At 41.8% G+C, this 10,854-nt stretch overlaps 2 non-coding genes across 2 annotated transcripts; both read left to right on the top strand.

Moving 5' to 3' along the window:
• Positions 1-9,974: 9,974 nt before the first annotated feature.
• Positions 9,975-10,046, top strand: trnap-cgg (transfer RNA proline (anticodon CGG)). Its single transcript has one exon. It is a non-coding gene; the product is annotated as a tRNA-Pro (tRNA).
• A 184-nt stretch (positions 10,047-10,230) lies between these two features.
• trnap-ugg (transfer RNA proline (anticodon UGG)) lies at positions 10,231-10,302 on the top strand. Its single transcript has one exon. It is a non-coding gene; the product is annotated as a tRNA-Pro (tRNA).
• Positions 10,303-10,854: the final 552 nt, after the last annotated feature.

Genomic DNA, 10,854 nt, shown 5'->3' with positions numbered 1-10,854 from the left:
TTTGTCCATCTCTACCTATCCTGCTTATGAATACGCACACACACACTCAGATTTACACACAAAAGTAACCCTCCCTTTAGACAAAAAGAGTAAACAACATCACAAACACCACTATTCAAAAAGGCAGAAACAAAAGACAATAGTGTTTTCTTGTGAGAATAAGTTCTGAGTCAAGCCTGAGAGTGAGGCAGCTGACAGAAGAAAACAAAGTACAACAACTCAAACGATTTGTGAAATTGTGCACGAGCGTCTGACAGAAAGACAGTGGATGTAGTTAAAGTGCAAACCTATTAATAACGCCTTATTTGATGAGCAAGTTTTGTTTATTCTGGCTGACATTGACTTTGCGAGCTCATCTAATGCTCCGCCACGATCTGGAGATTAGGTGTGTGTGTGTGTGTGTGTGTGTGTGTGTGTGTGCGCGTAAGTGTGCCGAGCGTCGGCGTATGTGTGCAAAAACAGAGGCAGGGGGAAGATGAAAGGCTAAAAAAAATAAATAAAATAAAACATAAACGTAACAAAATTGGGAGAAAGTGAAAATGAAGCTTGTGGGAGGCAAAAAAGGAGGCTGAGCTTGAGAGAAAAACGATCCTGTGTGCTGGAGAGAAAAGAGGAAAGCTAAAACAACTAATTACAGGAAAATGAAAGAGTCCTTTCCTTCCCCGCTGAACTTCATTTCACCTCCTTTTCAGCTATCTTCCTGCCAAATCCACTCATTCTCTCTCCCCGTCCTTTCATCTCTCCTCCCTGGTCCTCCTCCTCAGATCCTCTTTCAGTTTGACTTTTTGTTTAGTTTTAACTCTGCCTCCCTGTTTCACCTCCTCTCTTCACCCCGGACTCAGGCTGTCTTCCCCTTCCTCTTTAATCTCGCTCTTCAGTCTCCTGTCTTTCTTTTCCTCCGCCCCTTTCTCTCCCCTCTCCGTCTCTCCTTGGGGTCAATCAATAGCAGCTGAATAGAGGAAATGCCTCGCAGTTGATGCTTTGACACCTATCAAAGCTGACACCCTGTAACCCAGCTTTCCTTCTATCCGCACATCTTTTTTTTTTTTGTTTTGTTTAGTTTGACTTGCATTAATTAAAAAAAAACTCTTAACTCCATCAGCTCTCCACACCATGGCTTTGTTCCGACCGATCGCAAGTTGTTCAAAAGTCACAGGTTACGTCGCTGGATTACTTTCACTGCGTTGAATGGGAGAAGCTAATTACAAAAACAGCTATATCTGAAAATAACCAGAAACTGATCAATAAAAGCCCTTCGGTGTTTGGCAGTAACAAAAGCAGCACCTGAGCGTTGGTCTTCTCCTTGTGGGCTTTCAGCCTCAGCTGTACCAGTGGGCAGCTCTGAATTGCTGTTATCAAATTCTCCCCCAATTTTCCAACACTAATTATCCATTAGACAACATTTTATCCAAGAGGGAAACACGTCTAACAACTGTAAAACGCTAATCCTGAGCCAAATTCGTCTTGCTAACAACTTCAGCCGTTATGGAGTACAAGTTTGAGGTTTTTTTTTTTTTTTTTTGTCATCTATCTGTAAATATGTAGTGAGATCACGAGAATAATTATCTAATTTTACATAATATTTTAGATTATATATTTCAGACATAAAGACAACAGTGTAAAAAGTAATGAATGATGGCAAAGCTCAAGGACTCACTGAACCAGCACACAAAGCGACTTTTGTACAGATTAAACAAAGATGATATTTTGATTAATGAGCTTTAAATATGCTGGGACGTGGATTTCATGACTTCTGTACTGAACCAGGCTGTTAATCCCTGTTTCCAGTTTGATTTAAGATAAACTACGCTCAAATTACTTTAACCTTTACCTTAATTTCCTTCCGCTGGCTGAACGGGCCAGGTGTGACACAACATGCTTTCATGTCAAAGCATTTCCAGGGAGATCTGTGGAGTTTGAACAACTTTCTGCACTGCATGTATTTCGAATGGTGGACCTGACTTTGGGTACGGGAAGGCGAATCGTGCTAGGGAAGCATCCGACTGATTTCACTTCGAGTAACTTTTCTTTGGGCCTGAACAAACGATTAGCTCTGACCTTTCAGGAAAAGGAAAAATATATGTTATGGGGAGAGAGACAATTTGGAGATTTATTAATTCCACAAACTCATACATTCAGAAGAAATGAGGCTGTAGGGTAGAGGAGAGCTCAGTCAACCCTCCGTGTACAGACCCTGCAGCAACACGGCATTCTGCTGACTCAGCTTCTCCCCCACCAGGAGTGACTCAGCATTTTTGATGAGCTCTTGGCTGTGGAGTTTCTGTTGCGGTTGGCAATACTTAAATCAAACGAGGGATAAAGACTTTTCCGCCTCATGAATATTGGCTTAAAGGACAGTGTTAATTCTATAAAAAAGGAATAATCCCATATATATAGGGAATAAAATTGGATTATATATATAATATAAAAATGAATGGCTTGGATTTGAAACAGTTGGCTCATAATTACATGGAAAATACTTGATAGTGAATGAATGTATTATGTCAGTGAAAATGTAAGGAGAAGGAAGAAAAACGCACATTCATCCATCTATTTTTACCTTTGTATGGAAATGTGAACCGAACTGTGATCCTACAGCCACACCAAAACAGTTTCACTTCGCCGTTGATAAGGATCAAATCAAATCTCCTCACTGTCTTAAAAAAAGGAGGGGGGGGGGGGGGGGCAAAGCTCAAAAACTGGTTCTCAGAAGAGTAGCAGAACAAACACAAACAAGAAGCAGAGGAAAAGCTTAGCGTTACAGTTTATCTCCCGCCGCCATGCAAACAAACAGCGGCACGATTTAGGATCTCTGGCATCTCTTGCTGTTCACTTTCAACACTATTTATGATAACGCTTTCACCACATCGCTCCACGCTTCCCTTCATATCCAATCGGATCCGCCAAATGTCAAGACTCCCAGGTGCTATTTAACTATGCAGCAACATGTCGTAAGGCTTTATATACAACGTTCTCTATGTACACACATGAGCAAGGCAGTAAGGGTAAGAAGGAGTGGGTTTAAAATACGAAACAACAGAGGGAGAGGCAGCGCGTGGTATGATTTTCTACGGCACTTACCAGGAACAACCACAGCAAATCTCTTCTATTTGTCCTTTCTCTCCTCCGCTCACCCTCCCTCCCTTTTACCTCATTACCTGTGGTTTGCAAGATCAGGCTATTTTATCTCTATAAATGATTTAAAAGGAACTTGTGTATGGAACAGTGGGGAGACATTCATCACGAGCAAAGAAGTTGTGTGGATGAAAAATGCTCCATAAAGGAGATTCTACTGTAGTACATTAAACATAGATATAAAAGTGTGAATCTGTAGGTAATCTTGTAAAGGCATCCCACTGATTGCTTGATGGTTAGTGATGGCTATTCATACAATACCCCCCATTTCATTTCACACTTGAATTTACTGTTTAAATACAGCATACTGTTAAGGACTGAAAAATGAACCCTGATTATAATGTCTTGCACTGTGATATAGGGCTTTAGGAAGAAACATAAAATAATACAATGCACTGCAAAGAACAAACCTTATAGAGGATATGGAAAAAAATCCATGAAGTAAAATTCTGGAATTGAATGCAGGTAAGTGCAGGTATGTGAGGCAGAGAAGGTAAAATTAAAGGAAGACCGCAGAGTAAAGAGGATCCATCCAGCCATTATCTATACAGCTTGTCTAATGCAGGGTCACAGGAGGGGCAGATCCAATCCCAGCTGACATTGGGTGGGGTGCACTCTAAACAGGGTGCCAGTCAATCTCAGGAACCACCATTAACACTCACGCACATACACACACTAATTAAGTGTGTGTGTCTTTGGACTGAAGTTCAGTACTGCAGGGGGCCAATGCAGGAATCCATTCAATTTAAAACAGCAGAATATAGTGGAAATGATATCTGTATCTGACTGATGATCCAAAGCCCAGGTTCTGTTTGACATGTAGTTCAGTCAGATATTCACACCAGAGGAGTGTTTCTGCTATAGAAATGACCGAAGGCAATCATTCAAACACAACCATTGATTCAAAGACCAACTGGACTGAAGTTCCTGTACAACGAGGGCCTATTAGCAGCGTTTTAGACAGGCCCACTTTAATATTCCATAAATTGGCCAAAGCGCTGACTTGTTTGCAGCCTGTGTGACTTTTTTACAGCAATGTCCCGGCGTTCCCAGAGCTCAGTAATTACTTTGGTCACAACAATGTCATCGTTTTACCTCCGACCCTCACGTTCAGCCGCGTTGTGCCCTTTTCAGAGGAATAACCTGCAAAATGAGTTTGTTTTCACCAAGATGAAAGAGCAGGAATACCGACACACACATATTTATCATCAAGTTCATCGTCTTTGTTCTAAAATGATGCTGCAGCTTCCACAACCATCTGTCCACTGAAAGTACTTATCACACACACACACACACACACGCAATTTGTGAAAAAAGAAAACACACATTCACACATATTTTGATTCTCCCTTTCACGCATACACTCAAATGCAAATATGAATACAAATGTCCTCTCCCTTCTTTTCTTTTTTTTTTATAGCACAAACAAACAGGAAGCGCACCAACTTGCTTTTTCTGCCCTGAATGCAATTATGAACACACACTCACACACCTCTAGAGGTAATGAGATGTCTGGTCTCTTGTGTAAGTGTTTGAGACAGTCTGTGTGTGTTTATGTGTGTGTGGCTGGCTGATGGGACACAATACTTGCATACACTTTACTGGTAGAAAACTCGAGACTAGTGTAAACAGCCTGCAGAGAGAGAGAGAGAGAGAGAGAGAGATACAGACAGACAAACACACACACACACACACACACACACACACACACACACACACACATCGTCTGTCTCTCTCTGTCCTCACACAGTACACAGGGGAGAGTGAGGGGTGAGAAAAAGGGAGGAGGGTGAGCTGCAGCAGGACAAGGAGGAAGCAGAGGTAAACTCTCATTGCTGTCTCCTTATCCATCAGGAAATGTCAAGATCCTGTTATAGAGGGACAGTCAGGCTGCGTGTAGTTTGAGGCTGGAGTAAGTGGAGAATGAAATATGCATGAATACAAGAGAAAAGGTAAAATAGAGGCGAGGAAACGCGGTGGGTGGCAAAGGAAGGTATAGAATGGAGAAAATGGGCTGGTGCTCATACTTATGGACAGGTCAGGGTTACAGTGAAATATATATATATAAAAAAAGCAGAAGCAAAGTGTGAAAAAAGAAATGGAAGTCATAATAACCAAGGCAGCGAAAACCAGAGAGTCGTTAAGCATACTGCCCGAGATCGCTACACATACCAATCAGACTGACGGAGGTGTGAGCTCTCCTACACTAATAGGTTTGATAAGGCCAACAGGAGAGTAGGGGATATGTAGATCAAGTCTAGTTGGTGCTGAGAAAAGGTCTAATTAGGCAGAACAAGTGAAATCTGCGTGGGTGGACTGTTGGCTTTGACCTCTCCTTCAGCATGATGAGCACAATTTACTGCATGAGGCAAATTCTCCCAAAAAAAACAAAAAAAAAAAACAAAGAAACATGTGGATCAACAATCAATATCAATCAGCAGCACTTCATCTAGATAACTAGCTAACTAGGACTTATTTTTCATTTTAGGCCAATACTTAAAAATAACTTGGGGTTTCTATTGTGGTAATTATTATAAAAAATAAGCAAAAATCTATGAAAAAAAATATTTCAATGTATTTAAAGCTGCATCAGCTTCATCTTTTTTCTTTTTTTTTTTAACAAAACTCCAGAATATGATCACGTCATGAGGTTTAGATGGTGATCATGTAAACAAAGAATCGCATGTGATCACATCCAGCAGCACAAACAGACACACAAAGAGACGCTCTGATTCATTTGGAGTTGTGCTCATGGTGGAAGAGCGAGTTTATAGAACACTTGACTAAAAATCCTCACAGAGCTTTGGGGAGATAATCTTCTGTGGGTTTGTCACAACAGGCTTCTGCTTTCATATTCCACACAGTCACTTGATCTGTTAGTACAGGAAATATTGATCCTGCACTTATAAGGCTATCCTCCGTATATGTTTTAATAAAAAAAAAAAAAAAAAACTGACGGACAATTTCAAAAGTTGTAACGTCGGCAGAGATCAAGCGCATTGAGGTGGTGATGATGGAAACAACGTGCATGTTGAGAAAGATTTTCTTTGACATCAGGAAGAATCAGAAACAAGTTCTCTGTCTCAGGTTTGTTTTGCTTTTTTGTTGTTGTTTTATTTTTTCCTTTCCTGTGTTTGCAGACTTCTCTCCTGCCACTTCTATTTTTACCCCCCCCCCCCCCCCCCAATCTTCCCAGGCTTTTTGACATTTCGCCAGTGTGTCTGACTGTCTGTCTTCACTCCCAGCCCTTCTCGACTTCTCTCCCTCTCCCTCATCTACCTGCTTTCTCTCTCCCAGCGTCTTCCCCTATTTTCCTCGATCTATCGCAGCGGGAGCTAATGTGACCTTTATGTGCTGTCAGCTCTCTGCGTGGCCGTCAATCATCATCTGCTCCCATTAGAACGGCTCTATCAGGAGCTGTCAGCACCGCTGGGCTGCTGGCGCACTTTTTGCGTTCGCCGCCCGCCACCCATCGGTTCAGAGAGAGGTAGAAAAGGCAGGCCAAAAAGAGCAAGTGACACGGAGAAGGCAGATCAGAATGAGAAACTGAGGAGAAAAGGACTCTGACAGAAGACAACATGTCTGGTCTGTGCTCTGCTCCATCCCTCCCTCCTTCATTCACTCCTCATTAATTGTGTTTACTCCAAGATACCTGTAATTTGGTCCTCAAGGAGCCGACTACCAACAATCGCAACCATCTTTTTCGTACAATCCGAGCAGGTTTACAATCTCCTCTCCATCGCAGTGTTTACCTGCTTTGGGAGCTCACTGTCTCTCTCTCTTCCCTGTTGTGTCTCCTTGACTATCCCTCCTGCTTCCTCTTGTGGCCTTGTGTACTTTCACTTCCACCTCTGTTTGTTTATTCCTCCATCCAGCTTCCATCTTATTTCCATCCATGGACGCATCTTTTTTTTCTGACTTCTTTTCAACTCCTCTCTTTATATCTGCTCCCCTCTCCTCTTTTATCCAATACCTTCTTCTTTTACCACCTTACTGTTTCCCTCCAATTTTTCCCCCAACATCAGCCACTTGTTTTTGACTTTCTTCACTTACCCACAATTTTTTTTCTTTTTTCATTGGCTGGAAACGACAAAACCCAACCGAGTAAAAATACACACACACACACACACAAACACAAACACAAACAGCAGTTATGACATGCAAATGTGAGTCAAAATACTTACAGTTTACCCAACACACATCATCACACATTTAAATGCAAGAGCTTGAGTAACAGCTGCTATGAATGTGTATGTGTGTGTGCATGTGTGCCTGCCAGTTGTGTGGCTGCGTTCAGTGTATTAATGAAAATCCAGCTCCACCTGCTTCTTTTTTCATGAAACTGGGGAAGTGGAAAACAATAACTCATTTAGAAACCAAATTTGATCAACCCCCCCCCCTCTCCTTTGTTTTTTTTAACTTCGCCTGAAATTTCACATTTGGATCCAGCGACTGAATATGAAAAATTAATCCTTCTGAAGATGTGATAAATCATTTCCTTACAATCAAGCAAGGTAGGACTCACTTTAAACTCAGGCACACACATTTAGGGATTCAAGACTCATGTTCCCAGAATAGATAGGAGGAAGGAAGGTAAAGGACATTCATAACGTATCATCATCTTTTCAGTATTTAGTTGTGTTGCAATGTACAATCAATGAAGAATAACGGGCAGAGAGGCCAACAGGAAACGGGGAGAAAGAAAGAGGAATGGTTGAACGGTTTCGATTACATGGCATTCGTGCTGCCGTACATACACTTTCATTAATATTAATTCAAAGGGGTTGATGTATACTAGAGCAAAAACTAAACCTTTGAGTTTGATTTACAGCTGCTACAGCTCCAACACAGACTGAGCATGCTTACTCTATTCAGGGTCTTTCATAGAGCTCTGCTTTTAGCCCCGTGCACGTGCTAGGTCCAGATGAAAACACTTTTCAGATTCCCATTAGAAATTTGATGCAGACATTCATGTTCCCCAGAGTTTGAATCCAGCCGACTGCAGTGCTTCCAGCAGCAACAGCAGGTAATGTTTTTAAATTATCAATTTAATTATCCCAATATCTACTTGATGACTTTGGCAAGCGTGACTTAGCGTGACCAGTATGAGGCTGATGTTTGTAGGTTTAACAGCCGTCGCACAGACTGCTGCAGGTGCGGGCGATCATGTTCCCCACCAGCTGAAGAGCCTCAGTGAAAAGAGGAACCAGATGGTCACTCTGGCTTTGCTCAAAAAATTTTGTTTGGAGATGGTAAAGTTTGGCAAACTTCAAGAAGTAAAACCAATTCAGAAAATATTATGAATAAGGATTTCTAAAATAATTTTGCATATCTGCGTAGGATCTTTGACGCTAAACCAAAGTAACAAAACATCAACTAAACGTGGCATTAAATAGTTAACAAATACATTTTCAGTGATATGATTCAAAACTCTTCAAATAAATGTTGTTGCTCTCCAACAGCTGCCTGCAGCCTGTTTATTATGCCGGTCAGGTTGTGGCTCCCCTCAGAAGTTCTCCCCTCTTCACTTGTTTTTTTGATTTTCATCCGGTTTCATTCGACATCAGTTGCACTTTAAATGTCCAAAAACCACATCAGATGGGTGACTGAGTTCTCAATGCATCCTGAGTGTAATTTGATCTGAGTTTTTGAATGATCTGGCTTCATCTGAATCCGGTCTGATCTCCACAGGTGATGCTGATATCATATTCAAGTGTGACTTCAACCACGCGCAACAGATATTTCGCATTGGGATTATGCTAGCAATGTTTTGATTTTATATGCGATTGATGCGTGTTAGAAGCTGGAGGCTGAGTAGCACCGGTTTGGTGTCTGTCTTTCTCTCACACATGTGCCTGCCGTATCTAGCGTAGAAATTAAAACCTGAGCATGGGTGATGTTTGCCAGCGTGGCAGTGAGCCGCTGTGTAATGTCTGTTTAGCATGCAGGGACGGTTAGTGTTGCAAAGCGGGCTGGCCATCACAGAGAGTGAAGCATGAAGACAGGGACGGAACAGACAGACAGCTAAAGAGACAGACAGGCCTTTATTTCCACTGTGCCCAGGCTGCCATCAGGTCTAAAATGAATAAAATTTGTATAAGCAGGGAAAATGACCTGCAGACAGGTGAGGCAGCTAAACAGGCAGACGGGAAATGAAGACTTGAGTGACAGGCCGTGGTGGGAAAGAAAGGAGGAGCAACTATGACCTCCATCAAATAGATGTCTTCATCAAAAAATCCCCATCGTCTCTAAACTTCAGTTTCCTCTTTCCTCTCACTCAGTTCCACTTTCATCTGAGAGAAGCTTCTTTATACGGACCGAATGAAGAGCACTTCAAAGTCAAGATGAATCAGCCATTAACCCGGTCTATCTCCCTTCTCCATGTCTTCCCGTCTCTCAGACTGTCAATAGGATCAACTGACTGCGTGTCCTTGAAGTTGGGATGCAAACCCACTCACACTGGCACGGATCCCAAGGTGGTTTGTGGACACACCACTGTGGGATGAAAGGAGGTAGAGAAGGTGGTTACAACCCTGCTGTTCAATGTTTCCACGTCCACTTCAGCAGAGGTTGATTTACGGATATTTTAACAAATATGTTTTATATATCGCAGACAACAGTTGGTTCACAACCTTCGTGCAGATGGGAATATTCATGAGACTGAATTTTACTGACTTTTTATCTTAACACCTGCTGCATTTAAACAGCTCAGTATCTGAGTGACGTTTTGGCCACAGACTTGCACGCACATTCATGGTTCCCAGATGATGAATCCTAATGAAGAGCAGTATCACTATGAGGTTGATGAGTTGACCATCCCACATAGGCTGAGTTTTCATGGCTCGTTGGTCTAGGGGTATGATTCTCGCTTCGGGTGCGAGAGGTCCCGGGTTCAAATCCCGGATGAGCCCATTCTTTGGAATAAACTGATGATGGCCGTAAAAGAAGCCTTAAAAATCACTGCAAACTTGGAATCAGTGAAATTGTTTCAACAAGCAGCATAATATGATCCACTGATTTCAGCAAGCTTTGACAGTTTTTTGCCAATTCCATTTTCACTTACGTTTATATGATCCAATCAAACCAGATTTCTGTGGCTCGTTGGTCTAGGGGTATGATTCTCGCTTTGGGTGTGAGAGGTCCTGGGTTCAAATCCCAGACGAGCCCAGGGATTACCCTTCAAAGAGGCTGCCTGCTGTTTAAAACAACACAATTCCCACTGAATGAATCCTCTCTGTCACAACTTTTACTGTTTTCCAAACGGAGAGATTCTATAAAAGTGCTTTTTTTTTTTTTTTTTTTTTTTTACTTTCATCCTCTATTTTGAATTCCCAACAGCCCCAACTGCATTTTCTGTTTCCTCCTAATTACCCAAAGTTAGCATGGTAACACAAAAGCAATTAGCAATTTAGTTTAGTGACTGTGAGGCTGCTTGGTGTCATTAACATTTAGCTCAAAGCATGACTGAGTGCAATGCTATACAACAGATTGCAAGTAGAAGGTATGACTCCATTAGGCAGTGACAAATGAAATTACACTCAAAGCCTGATAAACTAAATACAGTCAGTGTTTAAGTGTGCTTCAATTCAATGCACGATAAAAACAGAGCTGCAGCTCCATTTGCTTTCAGGAGAAAAAATAAAGGGAATTCTGGTGGAGCTGTAATAGAGCATGTTGATGTTTGCATATTCAGACAACTTGGGAGGGCCTTTGGCCGCA

This window comes from Echeneis naucrates, chromosome 11, assembly GCF_900963305.1.
Source record: "Echeneis naucrates chromosome 11, fEcheNa1.1, whole genome shotgun sequence".
In the NCBI taxonomy this organism is placed as follows: domain Eukaryota; kingdom Metazoa; phylum Chordata; class Actinopteri; order Carangiformes; family Echeneidae; genus Echeneis; species Echeneis naucrates.
The sequence above is the reverse complement of the archived record's forward strand: the minus strand, read 5'-3'. Positions and strand labels throughout refer to the sequence as shown.